Genomic DNA, 7,500 nt, shown 5'->3' with positions numbered 1-7,500 from the left:
TGGTTGAATGCACCCAGGCATGTTCTCTCTGTGGTTGAATATGCCCAGATGTGTTCAGTGTTGAATGTGTCCAGCTGTGTCCACCCTGTGGTTGAATGCGTCTTGGTTGATTGCGCCTTGGTATGTTCACTCTGTGTTTGAAGGCGCTCAGGTGTGCCCAGCTGTGTTCACTCTGTGGTTAAATGCCACAGAGTGAACACAGCTGGGCACACCTGAGCGCCTTCAACCACAGAGTGATCCCACAGAGTGAACACAGCTGGGCACACCTGAGCGCCTTCAAACACAGAGTGATCACTCTGTGGTTGAATGCGCCCAGGGTGTTTAGTGTTGAATGCACCCAGCTTTGTTCACTCTGTGGTTAAATGTGCCCAGCTGTATGCACTCTTTGATTAGATGTGCCCAGATGTGTTCACTCTTTGGTTAAATGCGCCTAGCTGTATTCACTTGGTGGTTAATTGTGTCCACCTGTATTCACGCTGTGGTTGAATGCGCCCAGGTATGTTCACTGCGCTGAATGCTCCCAGCTGTGTTCTGAGACCTTATCATTACTCCATGTAATGATGTTGAACATCCATGAAGACCCACTTTTACACAAAACTAGTCACTTTCCTGATTACATAATCTAACTTACGCCTCACTTCAATCATAAAATCTCTTAATTGTTATCCACAACTCATTACATATACGATACATTCTCAATAGGGTGACTGAATTGAAGATCGAGTTAATATTTCCACTAATTAATAAGAGTAGCCTATTTGAAACATCCCTTTCTCGGGACCCACTCAATCTCGATAGTTTCTTGTAGGGTCTACAACCTCACCTTCCTTGTGAGCTAGTCAAAATTACCACTGTTCCATTCCTCATCCATTTTTCCTATCTAGGCAAAACTACCACTATTCCATTCCTCATCCATTCTTCCTATCTAGACAAAATTACCACTATTCAGATTCATCATCAATTCTTTCTAGCTAGACAAAAATACCGCTATTTCATTCCTCATCCATTTTTCCTATCTAGACAAAATTACCACTATTCCATTCCTCATCCATTCTTCCTATCTAGTCAAAATTACCACTATTCCTTTCCTCATCCATTTTTCCTATCTAGACAAAATTACCACTTCAGATTCATCATCCATTCTTTCTAGCTAGACAAAAATACCACTATTTCATTCCTCATCCATTTTTCCTATCTAGACAAAATTACCACTATTCCATTCCTCATCCATTCTTCCTATCTAGTCAAAATTACCACTATTCCTTTCCTCATCCATTTTTCCTATCTAGACAAAATTACCACTTCAGATTCATCATCCATTCTTTCTAGCTAGACAAAAATACCGCTATTTCATTCCTCATCCATTTTTCCTATCTAGACAAAATTACCACTATTCCATTCCTCATCCATTCTTCTTATCTAGGCAAAATTACCACTATTCCATTCCTCATCCATTTTTCCTATCTAGACAAAATTACTATTATTTTCATTCCTCATCCATTCTTCCTATCTAGACAAAACTACCACTATTCCATTCCTCATCCATTCTTCTTATCTAGGCAAAACTACCACTATTCCATTCCTCATCCATTTTTCCTATCTAGACAAAATTACCACTATTCCAGTTCCAAAATTACTATTACATTCTTCATCCATCCTTCCTATTTAGACAAAATTACTACTATTTCCATTCCAGAATTACCAACATTCTCAATACTCATCCATTCTTAATATCTAGACAAAATTTCTACTATTCTCATTCCAAAATTAATGCTATTCATATTCCTCATCCATTCTTCCAATCTAAACAAAACTGCCACTATTACCATTCCTTCATTCCTCATCCATTCTTCCAATTTAGACAAAATTACCACTATTCCCATTCCTCATCCACTCTAATTCCCACCAGAATAACTTCCTGTCTTAGATCTCATATAATCCGGGAATTCCAAAGAAAGTGAACTTCGTGTCTGATTAATTATTCATACTATTTAACTGAGTATTCTCCTGGGAGGAATGACATAGTAGCAAGAGAAAAAAATCTAACTGAGATAAATATGAACTTCTTTATTCCTGAAGTTAGTCTTGAGGTATCTTTTAGAATAGGTTAGCGTTATAGGTAGGTATGGCAAATATTACGTCTTAAAATGCCAGTGGTTTAGAGAGAGAGAGAGAGAGAGAGAGAGAGAGAGAGAGAGAGAGAGAGAGAGATAGAGAGAGAGGGAGAGAGACGTGCATACTATTAGAATAATTTCTAGGGAAAACTGGATGATATCTCTCTCAGAACTTATCAATTTTACAAATAACTTAGACACACATCGTCATCATCTCCTCCTGCGCCTCTTGACGCAAAGGGCCTCTATTAGATTTCGCCAGTCGTCTCTATTTTGAGCTTTTAAATCAATACTTCTCCATTCATCATCTCCCACTTCACGCTCCATAGTCCTCAGCCATGTAGGTCTGGGTCTTCTAACTCAACTAGTGCCTTGTGGAGCCCAGTTGAATATTTCGTGAACTAATCTCTCTTGGGGAGTGCGAAGAGCATGCCTAAACCATCTCCATCTGCCCCTCACCATGATCTCTTTCACATATGGCACTCAAGTAATCTCTCTTATAGTTTCATTTCTGATCCTGTCCTGCCATTTAACTCCCAATATTCTTTTGAGAACTTTTTTCTCAAATCCACTAAATCTATTGGAGATTGTTTCATTGTCATACCACGACTATTGTCCATACATTAACTCCAATCTCACTAAACATATATATAGTCTGATTTTACATGTAATTTCTGGCGATTTGATCTCCAAATTTTACTTAACCTAGCCATTGACTGATTTGTTTTTTCAATCTTTTATTAAACTCGAATTCTAAAGACCCTGTATTAGAGATCTTAGTTCCTAAATATTTAAATGATTCCACCTCAATACTTTCTCCTTCCAATGATATTTCATCTATTGCATATTTTGTTCTCATCATTTCTCTCTTTCTTCTATTTATCTTCTATTTTTCTTGGGCCCAACCTCATGGGATATTTCATGCATTCTGCTAAGCAAGCTTTGCAAGTCCTGTGGTGTTCTTCTGATAAGGACAGCATCGTCAGCATACTCTAGGTCTCCTAAATTCTTATCACCAATCCAGTCCAATCCTTCTCCACCATCTTTTACTGTTTTACGCATTACAAAATCCATGAGGATAAACAACGTAGGTGACAACACATTCCCTTAGAGTACTCCACTGTTCACTGGAAATTCGATTGATAAGACCCCATTCACATTAACCTTGCACTTGCCATGCTCATGAACATACTTAATCAAATTTACATATTTAAAAGGAATTCCAAAAATGCAGGACTTATATATATATATATATATATATATGTGTGTGTGTGTGTGTGTGTGTGTGTATGTAATATATTGAGGATCGGAATAAATTAATTAATGCTATTCGTACCATAAGTAACATGATATTGTCTTTCTCTTTACTCTGTTCACCTTGGTTCTCTTTTGTGGTGTCTCTTCTATCTGCTTCCTTCTTCCCTATCATTCCTCCTCCGCCTCCTCTTCCTCCTCCTTCTCCTCCTCCTCCTCTTCTTCTTCTTCATCTTCTTCAAGCACCAAAAAACCCACTCGATGAAGAGAGCATCTCTTTTATTCCTGGAACTCATATACAAAAATTCCTCAATAAGACTTTTAATTAATTCCCTGCCTAACAAAAGGACCATCGCCCCACGGGGGGTGAGGGAGTGGGGGTGGGTGGGTCCTCCTATTACATTGTTTTACGGGTATAAAGGCAGACGACCTTTTTAAGGTTTGGTGTCAACATGCCCCATAGGGTCTCCCGTCTGATTGCATCTGACATCAGACAGAAGAGACATACATACGCACAGTATATCACTTATTGAAAGAGGAAATAGCCTCTTTCTCTATGGGTTATGGTAGCCTATTGGGAAATGTCCCTGGCTAGCAATCTGCTGGATGGGAGTTCGAGCCCCACTCAATCTCAATAGTTTCTTGTAGTGTTTGCAACTACTGTGCCCCTTCTTGATAATCTCTGGGTTAAGAGTTCGAGCCCCGCTTAATCTCAATAGTTTCTTGTATATTCCATTTTTTTAGCGAGGCAGATTTGCACCGACTCGCAACGGTGCCCTTTTAGCTTGGAAAAGTTTCCTGATCGCTGATTGGCGTGAATTATCATGTCCAACCAATCGGCGATCAGGAAACTTTTCCGAGCTAAAAGGGCACCGCTGCGAGTTGGTGCAAATATGCCTCGCTAAAAGAAATTTCTATAGTGTCTGCAACCTCACCATCCTTGTGAGCTAATGATGGGGGGTTTTGGTGAGCCTATAGGTCTACCTGCTGAGTAATCTTCAACAGCCATTGCCTGGCGCCCCCCCCCCCCCTTGGCCCCAGCTTGATGGAGAGAGGGCTAGGATGCTGATAATATATACATACATGGTTAGTATCCAGGTTATTATCCTGTCACTCGCCTCTGCCATTCATGGGCGACCTAATAAAGATCTTGGAGATTCAGCGCTGAATGATCCCACTTATAACTTTACTGGAGCTTAGGTCATCAAGGCTGGGATTCTCTGTATATATATATATATATATATATATATATATATATATGTGTATATATATATATATATATATATACATATATATAAATTAGAATGGGTTTTCATCACTACAACAATTATTATGATACTTGGTTTTACCATTTTTCAGCACCCTGCTATTCTCGAGTGTTCTTTGTTATCCCCCTTGTGATTATACGATGTTAATTTAACATTTTAATAACTGGTAACTAATACAATATATATAAGCCTATATTTATATATTCTACCCAATATACATTTGCACATACAGAGTTTTTTTTTATTTGTCCACTTTTGTGTTGAGAAGCCAAAGAGACAGTCCCATGTAAGTTAGTTTACACAGTATTGTACGAAGTCTCACGGAAAAGTTTTGACGTTTGATAGTTGGGGTTAGACGGAAATAACATTTACAGTATTTCATATGTTTTTAATCCATTTGTATCAACACCATCCTCAATAAAAACCATTTTTTTATTTCTTTATTCGATTGTAAACTTAAATACCGTTTTTTCTTTATTATGCTCAATATTGTATAGTACATTTTTAAGGTTCGATTGTTGAATTTAAACAGATGTAAGATTTACAGTTTCTCATTTGATTTTTCATTCGTTTATATCACCACCAACCGCTATAAAAACCACATTTTTATTTATTTATTAGATTGTAAAATTAAATAACGTTTATTCTTTATTATGCAAAATATTGTACGAAGTCACACTAAAAATTTACTGTACATTTTCGATGTTCGATTGTTGAATTCAAACAGAAGTAAGATTTACAGTATCTCATTTGATTGTTAATCCGTTTATATCAGCACCATCCTCAATATAAGCTACATTTTTATTTATTTATTAGATTGTAAAATTAAATAACTTAGTCATTATATCTTTATTCTATTGCAAAATTACGTAAAACTTTTTATATCTTGATTCGATTACAGGATGTCAGCCAGGGCTATCAGAAGCCGCCTGAAGAGCAATGATGGGTCGGAGAGTCACTCGCCCCCCATGCATGACAACGTCAGCCTCAGGAGCAACACTTTCTCCTTCACATCTCTCGGGTCAGAAGAGGCCGATTTTGAGGTCAGTTCTATTTTTTTTTTTTTTTTTAAAGTTTATTTCAGGTTTTCTTTTATATGATCTTGTATATTTCTGTAATGGCTGTGTATACATACATACATACACACTGTACATACATACATACATACATACATACATACACACATACATTAAAATACACAATTTTCCGCGTATTTATAAAAAGTGAACCTACAATTTGTGAAAAATTAAATTTATTGAGCTTTTAAAGGGAGGTGGTCCTTTCGAAAGCTCAATAAATTTAATTTTTCACAAATTGTGTTGTTATTATATGTATATATATGTATGTATATATATATATATATATATATATATATATATATATATATATATATATATATATATATATATATATATATATGTATATATATATATATCATATATATATGTATGTATATATATATATATATATGTATGTATATATATATGTGTATATATATATATATATGTATATATATATATATATATATATATATATATATATATACAGTATATATATATATATATATATATATTGTATGAACTGTCCAAACATGCAACAGACTTCAAATAAAAATGGCAAAATCCAGCGTTGTCTCAATTTGCACGTGACATAAGGGCAATAAAACAACGATTTTGTAAACACTGCCAATACTAGAGAAACGTGCCTTGAATATGGCATCGGGGCGTCAATGGCTTTAAACGTTTCATATCTTATGTAATTCGAACGTTTTCCGCATTTCGATTCATTACAAGTGTCAGCCAGTGTGGCAAACGTTTCACTGGAAAAGTTACTTAAACAATGGCTTTAAACGTTTCATATATTCAATATTTAATTCGAACTTTTTCTGCTTTTCGATTCAATACAAAAGTCAACCAGTGTGGCAAACGTTTCACCTGAAAAGTTCCTTATTCATATTTACTTTAATAAGACTTCAACTCGTATCACTTCTAGATGGCCAAACCGATTTTATACAATATTGTTCTATAAGATCCCCGTATTTTCATCTTGGGAATTAATGTATACGAGCTGTTTTAATTCCAATTTTTTTCATGATGGGAAAAGAATTAGCTAAGGTATAACGTAACAACCATGCAAAGGAAAAACAGCGAATAAAAGAGAAGAAAACGTGATACGAAAGATAAGGAATAGGGAGACATAAATAAAAATACAGAGAAACCCCTCATCGTGACAGCAGCTCAGCTTTAAGAGAAGTGGGTGATTGATAGATTCTGACAGCATTGCTACAGGTACTCTGTGACCGCCTTGAATTCAGTGCAAAATCTGACACCAATTTTAGCAAGCCCTCCAATACCGCGGGAGTTCTTTGAAGACAAATACTGTTTATTATTATTATTATTATTAGTAGTAGTAGTAGTAGTAGTAGTAGTAGTAGTAGTAGTAGTAGTTGCTAAGCTACAACCCTAGTTGGAAAAAGCATGATGCTATAAGCCCAGGGGCTCCAACAGGGAAAATAGCCCAGTGAGGAAAGGAAACAAGGAAAAATAGAATCTTGTAAGATCTGCAACAACACTAAAATAAATATTTTCTATATAAACTATAAGAACTGTAACAAAATAAGAGGAAGAGAAATCAGATAGAATAGTGTGCCCGAGTGTACCCTCAAGCATGGTACAGAGGCTATGGCACTACCCAAGACTACAGAACAATGGTTTGATTGCGGACTTTTTATCTTTTTATCTTTGGTACTTTTTTTTAGAATGATTTATTGTCAACTTGTTCTCATCATTTATTTATTTCCTTATTTCCTTTCCTCACTGGGCTATTTTTCCCTATTGGAGCCCTTGGGCTTATAGCATCTTGCT

The 7,500-nt window shown here is 36.0% G+C and overlaps 1 pseudogene; it reads left to right on the top strand.

Moving 5' to 3' along the window:
• LOC137615528 (uncharacterized) overlaps positions 1-7,500 on the top strand; it is a 248,302-nt pseudogene that overhangs the window by 54,610 nt on the left and 186,192 nt on the right.

This window comes from Palaemon carinicauda, chromosome 21, assembly GCF_036898095.1.
Source record: "Palaemon carinicauda isolate YSFRI2023 chromosome 21, ASM3689809v2, whole genome shotgun sequence".
NCBI lineage: Eukaryota > Metazoa > Arthropoda > Malacostraca > Decapoda > Palaemonidae > Palaemon > Palaemon carinicauda.
This window is presented reverse-complemented; position numbering and strand designations above follow the sequence as displayed.